The sequence below is a fragment of the Eretmochelys imbricata genome, chromosome 6 (genome assembly GCF_965152235.1).
Source record: "Eretmochelys imbricata isolate rEreImb1 chromosome 6, rEreImb1.hap1, whole genome shotgun sequence".
In the NCBI taxonomy this organism is placed as follows: domain Eukaryota; kingdom Metazoa; phylum Chordata; order Testudines; family Cheloniidae; genus Eretmochelys; species Eretmochelys imbricata.
In genome coordinates, this window is record NC_135577.1 from 81,990,154 (window position 1) to 82,005,579 (window position 15,426).

A 15,426-nucleotide genomic window follows, 5' to 3' on the forward strand; every position below is an offset into this window, starting at 1 on the left:
TTTTGCCTGCATAAAGATTATATGACCAGACCCATAACGTAAAGTCGCTGCATTAAAGTACATTTGTTTCTCAAATATTTTAGTTTGAGTAGCTAATGATTGTATTGTTTCTTGGTTATCTAATTTTTTTTTCCTTCCTTTTTCTTTGAATGGACCAAATTATGCACTCAATTACCTCGCTGTAAGTGAGATGTATCTTCATAAAAGTCAATGGGCTGGATTCTCAAGTGCCTTGCACCTAGTGTACTCATGTTCACTTGTATAAAATAGATGTAAATTGCTACCAATTTGATTTCACTTTGCTTGGCTATAAAGATGAGGGACAGAAGAAAAATCAGACCCAATACTTGCCTTGATTTTAACAATGTTTTCCTATACTTCAAACATGAAAACTTGAGTGTTTAAAAAAACCCTAATTACTGATATATTTACACTGATCTTTATGTAATCCATTACTTTTTGGAATTCATAACTGTAGTACATGAAATGTGTTCCCTTTAGTGACTCTGGGTTCTCTCAAGTACTGCCCCTCAGGCCTTGAATCAAAAGCCCATTGACATCAATAGGAGAGTCTCCACTGACTTTGATGGGATTTAGATTAAGCCCTTACTGGATATGTAAAACAGTATTTTGTACTGTGAACAATTCCATTTACCTTTACTTACTAAGAAATTATCATATATAAATGTAAGCATACTCAGATGGTTTTCTGTGCTCTAACAGTTCTACAAAAATATTGTGTTAATCCCTTACACCTAGCAAACTGTTGGTGTGAAAAAAAAAAAAACAACCACCCAGAATTTTATTAGTTCATAGGGTTCAGGAAGTTCAAAGATACATAAAATGATACAGAAGGCTCATGTCTGCATTACCAAAAGAATCACTGAAATGCTGTTTTGCAATGTTCTGTTTTTGTATGTAACTTTACTTGGCAACAGATGCAATATTTATAGTAAAGTCTATCACCGTTTATTAATGTTATACATTAGAGTATTTTGCTACTGTAAAAATGATATGCTAAAATTAGTGGAAACATTTTGAAATAAAACAAGAACAATGATCTTACAAATTAATTGAATTTCATTGTTCAAATAATAGAGCATGACAAACGGTTGAATAAAGCAATGGAAATATATTGATTTCCTCTAGTATAATTGTGCTAACCATCTATAAAGCTTTAATAAAGCCTCAAGAGAGCACTTTTCCAGTTTGGTAGAAAATTACAAAAAACTAAATTGCTGTTTTCCAGTAATTTTTATATAAATAAAGTAGTAGACAAGCAATAGAATGTGATGTACATGTGTCAGTGTCACCAATTATCAACTATCTGTGATAACTGGAATTTCTATTTGATGTGTTTCAGAAGGTATGATGTGATGCATGTATGATGTATCTTGCATTTTAAGTCTGTTATAGGAAAATACTTTTCCAAATACTGATAATAAGAGTTCCAGTACTGAAGTCACTAACAGTTTAAATTATGATTTTTATTTTATTTTTCTTTAAATTCAGGTATCATAATTTGCAAAGCATAATGTTTACAACTTAAGCAGTAAATTATTAAAACCAGTAGGTTCAAAATGGCTGAATATATCTAACCAAAATTAACTGCAGGATTTAACCACGGTAAGACTCTGGAAGTGACTATATATAACAATATGTGGCACAAGGATCTTCACTGGTGAGCATTGGACTTTGTGATAAGATGTGTATGTGACGTTACCAGATGTCCTTTATGTAAGACTTTAAAAAATTCTATTTTCTACTTGAATGAGTTCTATTTCTTATTATTTTTATAAGAAAAGTCAAGCATATAGAGTGGCTTCCAGGTGTTTTCACTGGATAATAACGTGCAAGTAGAGTCATGCAAAATCTGCAAGGTTAACTTTTTGTTAGTGTTTATAAACTGAACCCTGCTAGAGGCTCGGCAATCAGCCAGTCTCATCATGTTTTCTTGGGAGTTCAAGTCTGACCAACTGTAACCTCTAAGGAAGCATGCCCTACTCCACTGGGGACAACCTACCTTTACTCAAACAGGGAGTGTTTTCATTTACAAGTCTCTATTTTGCCACATGCCCACTGAGGAAATAACAGGGTTTGGCTCTTTGTGGAGAGGAGGCGGCTATGGAGGATAGAGGTCAGCTGAAGGAATATAGGGAAGGATGGTCATTTGGTTGGAGCAGGAATGATCAAATAAGATTCATGGGTTACCACAGCTGTGCAAATATCTTCTTCAGTTTAAACAGGCTTCAAGTATGCTTCTTCTCTGGAAAATGACTATGTAAAATTGTCATTGTGCCATATTCTCTCAATGGTTTCAAGATCAAATCTGCCCAATTTACACACACACAAAACGTGTGGGGGAGTGTTTTGGTTTTCTAATTGCCAACCTTGAAAACTCCACCTCAGATCTGAAAGTTAGGCAGTGACACTCGTATCACCAACCAAAAAAAAACAAAAACAAAAACAAAACAAAACAAAACCAAAAACCACAACCACAAAAACCAACCTAAAACATATTCCCTAATTTTGCAAGGGGATGTGCCTGTATGTGCCCTTTGCCCACATGGAGTTCCTTGCAGGACTGGAACCTTGGAGAACAATTTTGCTGATGAAGTGTGAGCCAGAATAGAATCCAGCTCATTTTCCCATGGCTATATTGGCTGTGAAATGCTGACAAGAGTAAGCAGATCTAATACTCAAGAAGCAGGGTATAACTTTCCTTTCATTTACTCCTGTGACTTCATTGGCTTCACAGGAGCTACTCCGGATTTACACCAGTATAACTGATAATCAGACCCAGTTCTATTTTACTGTACTCAATTTTCAGTTACATGCAATCTCATTTAGGGTTCCATAAGAATTGTCACCACATTTTTAATTAATAACAATTTAAAAGACATTAAGAAAATAAAAATACTTTGTAAATTAACAATTTCCTTAAATTACGTTCAAATTAAAAGGTAAAGTGAAATTTGGATTAAGGCCTGTAAAGTAAGGTGAGCCCCTGAATCTCAGCCTGGGGAGAGGTGTGGTATCCAAAGAAATGAACTGTAACCTCCCTTTGTGTACTGTACTCCCCTTCATTAAATTCAGTTTATATTTCCTGATTTCATAACTATCATTCTTTAACCTGAAAGACAAGGTGGGTGAGGTGATATCTTTTACTGAAGAACTTCTGTTGGTGAGAGAGACAAGCTTTCTCGCAACACAGAACTCTTCCCCAGGTCATTTTCCTATGATGCTGGGAGTTCCCTTCCCAGACCTGAAGAAGAGCTCTGGGTGGCTTGAAAGCTTGTCTCTCTCACCCACAGAAGTTGGTCCAATAAAAGATATTACTTCACTCACCTTGTCTCTCTAATATACTGGGACCGACACAGCTACAACTACACTGCATACAGTTCTGTAACCTGACATACCACAAATCTCATTGCAGCCCATGGTATCTGCATGTCACAGAATGATGCACACCAGGATGTCTTTAGCAAACCAGGAAGTACCAAGATACATTAACAGGGGGAGGATGAAATAACCTTATAACAGTTTATTATATTTTATTTCTGGGCTGAGAGCCCCCATACAGCCTAGCTGGTCTGGCAATCCAGGCTGCACCAAAGGTTCACAATGAAATGCAAAAGCACACAAAACCCATTCTGTTTGAAGGTTTATTCATTTCAGAAACAAAACTCAGACTGGATTTGCTATAACATCCACCAAGGTATATGAACCTGTGACGTGAATCAGTGTCCCACTTCAAGTGAAGCAAGCCTATTTATGGTTTTGTAACAAAATCATGTGCATTTCAAGATTTTACTCAGGTTTCTATATAAAATGAAGTGAAACTCAGCAATTTTGATTGAGTTTTGGTTTGAGATTTAATAATCTTTTCAACCTGAAACTCCAACAAGACGTAAACCCATGTAGATCAAAAGCCAAAGCAAATGGTCATGTGAGCCCCTGTGAAGTGAAACCATTCAGTTTTGCACAGGTTTACCATTCAGCACATATTTCTGAGCTTAACTCAATTTTCATTTTAGCTGTGCAGCTCACCTTTAACTCTATATGGTAACTGAAGAACCCAATCTAATTCCAAAATAATCACAGTGAAAAGAGGGTTCTGTTGTCATACAACTAACTTTTGTGCATATTTGCTTTTGAGAAGCTAATTTATGAGGTGTGGGGGATGGTCTCTTTTTGCCTCAATTTCTTTCAGTCCCATTTTTTCACCATGACACCCATTTATATTGGAAGACGATGTCTGTTGATGAGTAATGTATTTACTTAAACATATACAAGTTACCCTCTACAAATTATCCAAATCTTAGGTGGAAATAGGACTATAAATGTTAATCATCAATATTTAAATGAAATCATATGTTTTATCCTTTTGTATACATGACAGTGACTTTAAATAATCCATAAAAATAGAACATTAATATGGCAATTGTTTGTATGAGTTTTGGTCCTCCAAAAAGAACCTACATGTCTGAGGTAAAATTATCCCTTGTTTTTATTTTCATTCAGTGGAAAGAATAAAAATAGCTTAGGTTCAAAGTCATTGAACAGTCTTGAGTGCTGAGCTACATTTCTCCCTGGGATGCTGAATGTTCCTTTAATGTATTTTTAAGTGTAATAATATTTAGGAAAGTTGATATATTTAAACTCTCTCAGGGATTAAAAATAAATCTTTTGTTTTGGTCCAGATTCCAAGTGTAGATAGTAGGTGCCAGTATAGAATGTCATCTCTTTTTGCACTTAGCTTTTTTGACTAATCGTGAAAGCATGCACATTTATAACTGTTTCCAGCACTAAGTCCATTGGCCTGCTGATCCCATTCTTGCAAGGTTGCCAGTCCTCAAATTTCTATTATGAAATACTAAATATATTCTCCATTAAGATTTTCATGGGAGGACGGGAACAGACTGGAATTGCTAAGGGTGTTGTATACATGTCAACATTTGGTCACACAATTTTATTTTGATCTGTCTATAGAACATATAAATACTCTTGCTTTCCTTCAAAAATTAGTAACAGGAATACTCTCAATCATCTCTCTAAACCAAATCATAAAGTATTTTGAAATGCAAAAATTAATCCTATTCCATGCAAGATTGACTATTGCACAGAAACATAATTGCAAAACAAGCACCTTTAGCTTGCTTGACAATATTTTAATGAACATTTTAAAGCCCCGATGAAGTAGAATCTTAGATTTTTTTTCTTAGTGTTTTATGCCAGGTTGATCAAGGCCCCCTAAACTCGTTCCCAATTACTATTGGTAATTTTATGTGGTTAAATGTGTTCTCATTTCAAGGATCTTCACAGAAATTGATGTGTTGCTAATTAGGTTACTAAAAACTGCTCACATAACCCACACACACCTCTTGGGTGTGGTGCTCTGTCCTATCAAGTGGCACTGAGACCACTTAGAGCAGTAGTTCTCAGACTTTTGTACTGGTGACCCCTTTCACATACCAAGCCTCTGAGTGTGACACCCCTTATAAATGAAAGACACTTTTTAATATATTTAACACCTTTATAAATGCTGGAGGCAAAGCGGGGTTTGGGGTGGAGGTTGACAGCTCACGACCCCCATGTAATAACCTCGCGACCCCCTGAGGGGTCCTGACCCCCAGTTTGAAAACCCCTGACTTAGGGAGAAATTAATGAGTCTACTCCACAGCTTTCGCTAAAGGCCATATTGCTTTTAGCTCATGCAGCAGAGGCTCATGCACTAAGCTCCAAAGCACCCAGGTTTGGTTCCACCCGGTGTTACAAGCTCATCCGGGATTTCAACTGGGAAGTCTCTGAAGCTCGGGACATGCTTCCTCAGCTAGGGGAAGTATGTAACCCACACACCTCCTGGTTGTGGTGCTCTGTCCCACCAAGTGGCACTGAGACCACTTAGAGAGAGATGAATGAGTCCACTCTACAGCCTTAGCCAAGGGCCATATGGCTTTTAGCTCATGCAGTAGAGGCTCATGCATGAAGCTCCAGAGGTCCCAGGTCCCACCCACCAATGACCGGGGTCTGTCACTGTTACACTCACATCTCGTAATAGTATCAGTTCAGCTGCCTTAAACCCAGAACCAGTGCTTCAGCCCTTCTGGGCCCCAAGTATTTATCAAAGAGAAGGTTAGTGGATGACTTGCTCACAACCTATAAGTACCTACACATGTGCGACAGAAATTTGATACTAGCAGGCTCCTCAATCTAGTAGACAAAGGTATAACAAGATCTAATGGCTGGAAGTAAAAGATAGGTAAATTCAGACTAGAAAGAAGGTGCAATTTTTAACAGTGAGGGTATTTAACCATTAGAACAACTTAGCAAGAGTTGGGATGGATTCGCCATCACAAGAAATGGTTAAATCAAGATTGGATGTTTACGGTCACGGAATCATAGACATATAAGGCTTGAAAGGACCTTGTGACTGGGTACAACTCACCACTGTGGCGCCTCCTTCTGGCTGTCCAGGGAATTAGTGCTGCACCCTCTTCTGGTGGTGCCTTACCTGCTGTCACCTCTGTTCCTGGACCCACGTCACTCCCAGGACCATGGCATCCTCTTCAGTTACACTGCCCTCTGGCTGTGACACACTCCATGTTCCCCGCCTGCCAGGGGACAGTATCACAGCAGCTTGGCAGTCCACTGCTGGGCCACTCCTTCAGTGGCTAGTGGCGGGAGGACCAGGCCCAGGCCCAGGCCCACCCACTACTCCAGGTCCCAGCCCAGGCACCCTGCAAACAGCAGCTTCCTGCTACCTTTTCCTTCCAGCTCACTGTCTCTATTCTCTGGGCCACTTCCCCACAGCCTCAGTTCCTTCTGCTCCTGCTCTGGCTCCAGCTCCTTTGCCCTCTTCCAGGGCCTTAAGCCTGTAAGTCCTGGCAGCCTTCCAGCAGTCCTCTAGAAAGCCAGCCTTCTCCCTAGGGCTCCCTGCAGCAGACGGCCTAACCCTGGTCTGCAGCTTCCTTTTATATGGGTCAGCTGGGCCTTGATTGGCTGTTCCAGCCGCTGCCCTAATTGTCTGAAGTGGCCACCCTAATTGGCTGTTTCCCTGCAGCCCCTCCTTTGGCTGGCTGCCACTCAGCCTCTCTAGGCTGGTTTTAACCCTCTCAGGGCCAGTACAGGGCAAGCACCCCGTCACAGACCTCAAGAGTTCATCTAGTCCATTTCCCTGCATTGAGGCAGGATTAAGTATACCTAGTTCTTCCCTGACAGGCATTTGTCTAACCTTTTCTTAAAAAACCCTCAATGACAAGATTCCACATCTTCCTTAGGTAACTTGTTCCAGTGCTTAATTATCCTTGTAGAAAGGGCCCTGATCTGACTGGCCTGTAGGTGCTCCTGCAATATAAGTGTTTCATAATATTTAAACTGAAGACCTGTAGCAAAGGTTCTGGCATGGAGCAGCATTTATGGAGAGCATGCAGAGAGACAGGAATTATTAGTGTTCTAAAGACACTCTACCCTTGTCTACCCTGAGGTAAGCTGTACCACGGCAAGTCACAATTTACATTGGTCTACCAAGTCTAAGTTAGGTATTTTCACTAGCTAAAAAAACCTCAGGTTTTTAAAGACCTAAAACTAGTAACCTCCTGAAGGGCATCCACTGTTGAGTTCACTTTGGTTTCCATGGCTAGTGGTTAGCCAGATTTTGTAATACTAAGCTTGGTAGAGAAAAGCATCTTCAGAATAGATTATGAAAAGAATTCCCTTAAAATATAAGTACTTTTGTATTTTGGACCTCACTGCAAGGATTCCGACGGAATAACAATTAAAAAAACCTATCCTAAATTGAAAAAGGAGAAAGAGAATGTAGGTTAAAAAATAGGAAAAACAATAACATTTCCAACTGCATTTCAAGAAACCATTGAACCAGGGGCTGATGGGAATGGCTTGCAGCTGGGTGCATGTAGCAGCAGCAACTGGAAAGGCAGTAGGCTTTTAACCCTGCTTTTTCAGAACCCTCCTTGAAGCTGAAAAGCAGCTATTATGCCAACTGTACAGAGTATAAAATGGGTCCAGGAAGTTGTCAGGTTACAAACACCATAAAAACAGGAGAGGGATTTGGGCACAGAATCCATCGGATAAAAGTTTGCCTGTTATTTAAAAAAATAATTTATTATCTATAGAAGAGCTTGTGGTCGCTTCTCAGGCTGAACTGTGCTGGTCTTTCTGCTTCCAGGTCTCTTTTCATTGGACCTAGATGATGCAGTCTTTTTTCTATTCCAGTGCCAAGCCAATATTGGGGCCTGAATAAGAGCTCAACTCAAATTAATGCTCGTTACACCAGGGATGCAAACAGAGGAGATGGCAGAAGATAGCATGTTCCTCAATTTGTTAGCTAAGTTTGCAATGCAGTGGCGGTGTCATATTCTTGACTGCTCATGGATTGCAGGTGCAGTAGCAGCAATCGCCAATACATGTTCCTTCCATCTGCATCTGGCTAGATGCTTTAGGACCAATCCCCTGAGGTACCAACCTCCCAATGCTTAACCATGTCTTAGTTATCTTTGCATTTGTTGATTTTATGCACCAAATATGGGGCTATTCTGCTGGAATACTTCAGAAATCCACCTAAGCAAAATGAAGCTGCCTACTTACTTTATGGTGCTTCTTGTATAGAGGATATTGTGCTCTGCAGACTTTTGGGTTCTGGATAGTGCAATTGAAGGTTTTGGTTTTAATCTATAAATAGACACGTGTTTTGGGTCCTGGCTACCTAAGAGTTCTCTCTCCTCATGCCTCAGTTAAAATTAGCTGGGACACTCTCTCTAATAGTTCCCCAGTTTGGACTTTGAGGTCTAGAGGCAGAGCATTCTCAGTAGGGAATCCAGGGATCTAGAACTCTTTTCCCCTGTTGATGCAACAGAGCCCAAGTTTGCTGGTCTTTGGGGCACATTTAAAACTTATCATTCACCATAGCCATTGCCTAAATGAGTAGTTGAGGGGTGCCAGAGTTCCCTCTATAACTCAGGAGGGGTTGAGTTCTTTAGAATTGACATTGTGACAGTCATTTATGGTAACTATGTAGCTTTCCAAAAATTACTGTACATGCATTTAGCTACAGGCTTCAACAGATGAATTTTACATATCTGATAAATATTTGAAGTTGATAAATTTATAAAATAGCAAAATATATTATGACTTTTTCCATTTTAATTAAAATAATTATTCACTAGAATCAAGATATAAAGAAAACACTCAGTGTTATAATTGGAAGCATAAATCTTCTCAAATGTAATAAGAATGAAACGTATTTAGTAATGGATATAGAGCTGAGAAGAGGCTTTCTAGTTTTGTAAAATAATATTAATAGTCATTATCACTCAATAATAAATCGGGGCTATTTTAAATCTATTTTTGTGATTTTAGGGAGAAATGATCTATATCTTTCCCCGGAACAAATACATGAAGTAGAGTGCAATAGATTATCAGCAAATACTTCCCATGCTGCACAGTCCATATCTCATAGGCATGCTTTAAATACTGTAATAGGTGTCCACGCAGCTACATACAACACAAAATAGGATAGCATGACAGATGCTAATCTGTATATACATGAAAGTTTTCCCAAACTATCACCCTGTTCAGTAGACAGTTCTTTTCTAAAGTGGCTGTTTTCATAAATGTTATGAATTTCATCTCTGGTGTAAGCAAATGGAGGGATTAATTTGTCAGTACAACTTTATGTGATGAACTATCCTTTTTGAAACCAAGCTTCCTTTACAAAAAAAAATTTATCTGTGATGAATACACCTGGACTGGAGTTTATTATTATTAATCATGAGTATTACTGTTTTGCCTAAGTGCCAGCCAAGAATGGGACTCATTGTACCAGGCACTGTACATAGTAGTAGATAGCCCCTGTCCAGAAGAACTTACAACTTAAGTAGATAAGACAGACAGAGGGTGGGGAAAGGGGTAGAACACACAAGCAGAATGAATGTGATGTGATGGCAGCAAATGCCATTTTAGTTCCCCAGTTTGTTTGTTGGGGGGGGGAATTAATTAGGAGGGGATCAGTTAAATGGAAAGACTCGAGAAGGGAAGGCAGGTGAGAGGGATAGTGCAAGGGAGAAGAGGGGCAGGTGTAGAGGGAAGCTGAGTTGATGAGACTGTGAGGGAGAGAGAGGGGGAAAACAGATGGAGCAAGCAGCCAATCAGAGAAAGTCCTGTCAAAACTGTAGAAAGTTCTCTCAATGTCCAGGGATCTAATGGTTCCTGCTTTGGCTGCTTCTGCTCCGACCAGCTGGAGTCTCTGCCTGGGTCCTCTCTGCAGTGTTCCTCCACATGGTGGGAGGTAGAGAGGAGTTACCACCTGAGTCCTAGTATCTCCATGGGTGGATTCCCTTACAAAGTTCTGGTTCCAGGGCAGTGGGGTTGGTACAGTTTTTATAGTGGGGGGTGCTGAAAGCCATTGAACAAAACTGTAAACCCTGTATATGATGGAAACCACTACAAGCCAAGGGGTGCTGCCGCACCCCCAACATCCCTAGTTCCAGCACTCCTGTTCCAGGGGGACACTGAGAGGAGGGGTGGCGATAGCTGGGCCCCATTTTACCCACTCTTCTCCAGTGCAGCAGTGCCTACTTTGGTGGCTTTTGTCCCTAGTGGCTGGAGTTTCTGGCACTATTTCTCTATAGGTCTATTCTTTAGTAACATTCTTTACTGAGCAGGGTGGACAAGAATTGTCTTGTGTTTAGTCAATGTTATTGACAAGGCTCAGCAAGATCATGGAGGGTGCTGCTTTAAATTAAAAAGGCCCATCATTCATCAAGTACTTCTGAGTGTTAGCAGCAACAAGTTTGCCTATCTATTTATTTTTCCATGGGGAAACTTCTCATTGATAATGAAGGAGGAGAACTAAATCTGCAGAGTAGCATTATTTAATGCAGGCAAGGGTTAGAGCAGTAGAGGACTCCTCTCTTGCTCCATGAGTTACACTAAGACATTATTTAGGAGGTGGAAATCATTGCACTATAATGTAATCCACCGGATTTAGAAATCTGTCCACTGGGGCAAGCATTAGTAATATTAGGGTATGTTTGTACATGATGGTGTTGGGGAAATATTATATTTAGTATTTGAAAGTTACCCTTTATTTTGTTGTTCAAAAAGCTATGGTAGCATCTCCAGTGTGGTTTAGCTAGTTTATAATTGCCTAGAAATAAATGATAAAGACAGGGGGTCAAATTCTTCAGTGCCTTGCCCTTTACATAGTCCTTCACAACTGTGAAAAGCATGTATAAAATCTAACATATTAAAATGGTAGCATTCTGCATACATTTTGACTGCACAAGCTGAAAAGCAGTGGCGTATCAGACCTATTTTTTTAAAGATGCTTTATCTCGAAAGGAATTGAAATCATGTTGCTTTCCAAATTCTCACAATTTTTAGCACATACAAGTATAAACTGTCTATACAAGACAGAAAGTGGCTAAATCCCTGCATTCAAGTCAATATTACACAAATTCCCTGCTAGAAAAAGTATCCAGGATTGCATAGTTAGTGTGTGAGATCAGATAATATTGTGCTGCACTTGCGTAGTGCTTTTCATTCATAGATCCCAAAGTACTTATGAATTTACAAGTGGGGATACTGAGGCACAAATAGGTTAAGTGACTTGCCTAAGGTCATATAACAAGTTGGGAATAGACCACAAATTGCCTGACTCTTCCCCTCTAGATCCCATGTTTAATACATGACACAGGAACTGCAGATAGTCATGTGATGACCCAAATGTATGTCATGCTTAATCTGTCAAATACAATGACTGATTTAAGAACAAACAATCAGGCAGGATTTGGCACAAGTTCGTTCATTTGCAATTTACTGGGACATAATGCTGAAAAGAGAAATCATATAGTCTGGAAGTTTTTCTCTGTTACTGTAATCCTGGAAAAACTGACTGGAAAACCATCACCTCTCATGCAAAACAAGTGTCAAGATACTCCATGCCATCCACACAAATGCATGTGGGAATTGGGCACCCTGAATGACAAATTTTTATTATCCAGTTCCATTTTAGGACTGATATGGAATGGGTCTTAAGAAAATTGTTTCATCCTATCACTAATAAAAGAACAAAACTCTAATATTATGGCAGCTGGAAAGAAAGTCCAATAACATACTGTCTTGGAGTCTTGAAACTCTACCTTCCTTGCAGGAAAGAAGTACCCTTTTAACAGTAACTTGATATTAATCAGTGGAATTTATGCTATAGAGCAGGAAGTGGCTTAGATTGGAAGACAGGTGGCATTATAAGATTCCGGGATAGAAGACTGATAAACCCCAAATTCTGTATAATGTACCTGATAAACTCACATTACCATTTTGTATAACTCTGTTGGTAGGATGTTGTCTTGTGCATGGAAAAAACCTGAATAATATAGTTTTAAACTAATTATAAGCCCCACTCACTACTTCACTCTAAAATATTTTTAATGTAATCAAATTTAATTAAAAATAATATATTATCTATTAAAATAGCAAATTTAATAAAAAATGTAGTACATCAAGAATGAGCTTAAATTCTGGTTATACTATACATTAAATTGTGTTTTGATCTGCATCACCAGGAAAGTCTCATCTGTGAGACGAACATATCCTTTACAGTAATAAATATATCTTTCTTGGGAGACTCTGGGGGAAGGTAAGACAGGGAATCAGTATTTAATTTATTTTTTCATCTGGCCTATTTGCATGAGTTCAAGAATATATTTAAAAGGCAGCTTAAAGGTACACATCCAGCTGTTTTTATCAAAAATTTATAGTGAAAAATATTTTTATCCATATTACTAAAAAAGATAAATATTTTTATCCATATTTTTTATCCGTATTATACTATGTGATTTTATTAAAAGTTTTTTTTTGGTATGGATAGTTTGGGTTTCTTTTGTCATTTTCTCACTTAAATGTTGCAAACTCAGAAAGTGCCAGACTAAGATTCTTTATGTAGTGTTACACATGTCATAAGACAATATTATTTTTACCACGTCAAAGATGTTTGCACCTTTTGGGGCACGTCTATCATCAAAACTCAATTAAATAGAGCCTTTCTATCTTCAACTAAAACAAACTGTTTACTTACATTTGCTCTGTGTTTACTTCACAAGAGGTAGAAAACCCAAATATAACAGTAACATAGGTGTCTTGGGATAGAGTATAGGTCAAAAAATTTAACCCAAGGACGAAGGCCTAGTCTTTTGGTTGCAACAGGAGACTTTCTTTTTCCTTTGCCAAGTAAATGGCAGCATTATAATGGTATTCATACCTCACGTGGTGTCCTAACAATTCCTCTATTCAACCTGAAAGGGATATATTCCCTTTGTTGCAAAGTATTAAATTTGTCCCTTGAGATTAGTGTGTAGGCAGTTTGAAGGATGAAACAGGATTAGATAAGATTTCTTACTGAGAAAGAGTTCTGAAATTGTGCTGCAGAATACCCTCCCATGTTACATGTGCTGAAAAAACATCCTTTGTTTTAACACTTCAAATCACAAGTCAAATTTATCAAATTATTAGTTGACAAAATGTTTCTTTGTGGAGTTTTGTCAAAGGCAGACAAGTTACAAATAGAGGGGGAAATGACACTGGTTTTCATTGTATTTGAAATTTTAAGTCTGAAATTCCTCTATGCCATTTAATTTTAAATATGTTTTAACCAAGTGATACAAAAATAATTGTATTTATCTTCTAAAAAATTCAGAATATTTCTGCTTTTCTTGTTGTGATTCTGAGAAGAAAAATATTATACCCCTATCACTTGTGAACTCAGCCAAGCATTTAAGTCTAAAAAGTGTCAAAAATCCATGTCAAGGTAGAGTCCTAGAAAATGTCAGTAGTTCAACTGTGTTCCACTCACTTGCATATAATTAATAGTGTTGTGTACCACACAAAGACTTGAATGAATTTGATGATAAGGTTTTCAGTGAACACACTTTGAGGTCTTCTATTTTTCTTCTTTGGAAACAAAAGCCACTCCTCCTCTGTTTCCTCCTCAGTTTTGCTTACTTTTGAGGATGCGAACCTTTACTAATTAGTTTCTAGGGGATAATTAGCCAGATATATATTATAAAATAAGGGCATCCTTTTTTTTTTTTTTTTAAGCTGATAGGTTCACAGACAAGGGCAGTCACGTCCTACATTTTTGTTATTCTCCCCTGTGGACTTTGACCCCATCCTTCCTCAAATCCCTGTGTTTGGTTATCTTCCCTGCTGAGGAAGGCTAGATGGAATTCCCTTCAATATCTATCAACAGCGGTCCTTGACTGGTCACAGAAGCAAACTGGAGAGTGACGTAAGAGACTCCCACCTCAGGGGCTGAGTGTGCTGCCTGCATAGAACTAGCAGCCTTTGCTAGCTCTTTGAGTGACTGGGGCCTCAAAACAAACTGAGGTGAATCAGAGATAACATAGAACCCCAACTCCTCATTTTTTCTATCCCTACAGCTCATCGCGTTCACCACCATTAAATTGCCTCAGTCTACTTTTCTTCTTGGCAGGAAGGCAGGCTATGCAGCCATTCCCAAGATTATAAGTCCCACTCCATAACTCACCAAAAGAGAGGGCTGGAAGAATTGATAGTGATTCCTAGTCTTTCTTTTCCAAAACATGCCCAATCATATACTAAACCATGGGTTGGGGTACAGCACTCCTAGACTTAGATGCCTGACATAAGAGAACAATTCGCTATAGTTACACCACTATCACTGCACAAGAGATGTACATTTCCACAGACACTTGATATATCTTGACACTGTAATAAAATCATTTAATCTGTTTTTCCTCCCATTTTCTTTTTTAAAAATTGAAGATAATACAAAAATATCCATACGGCTGATATAAAAGAGATCAAACAATATCACCTGCAATTAAAAATTTTGTCCCTGCACTGCACTGCAGCCAACTCCAACCACGGGGTTAAAATACATTCTTTACAATATGTACCAAATAAAAGTTAAACTATAAATATTAATGAAGACTGGAGAGAGAGAGAGAGAGAGAGAGAGAGAGAGAGAGATGTGCTATTGCTCAGTGTTCCATGCATTCAATAAAATCAGCATACTTTAAAATGGGTTTGGTGACTTGCCCCCTTTTTCTTAATATTAGACACAACGAAATGTGATTGCTTCCCACACAAGGCTACTGGATGATGAAAATGTACATCATTAACCAAGTTAAATGGCACTAGGTTTGCAATTTTCAAGGCACAGATAAAAATGGTATGCTGGTATAATTCATGAACCATTATAAAATATATATTACCTTAATGTAATGCTCTGAAATGACTCTCTTCATTTTCTATAGTTGGAAGAAAGCTCATTTAAAAAAAAAAAGAGAGAGAGAGAGAGAGAGAGAGAGTGGGTGGGAAGGGAATCCAGAGTCACCTAACAATGTTTTCAGGCATAAAACCCAGTAA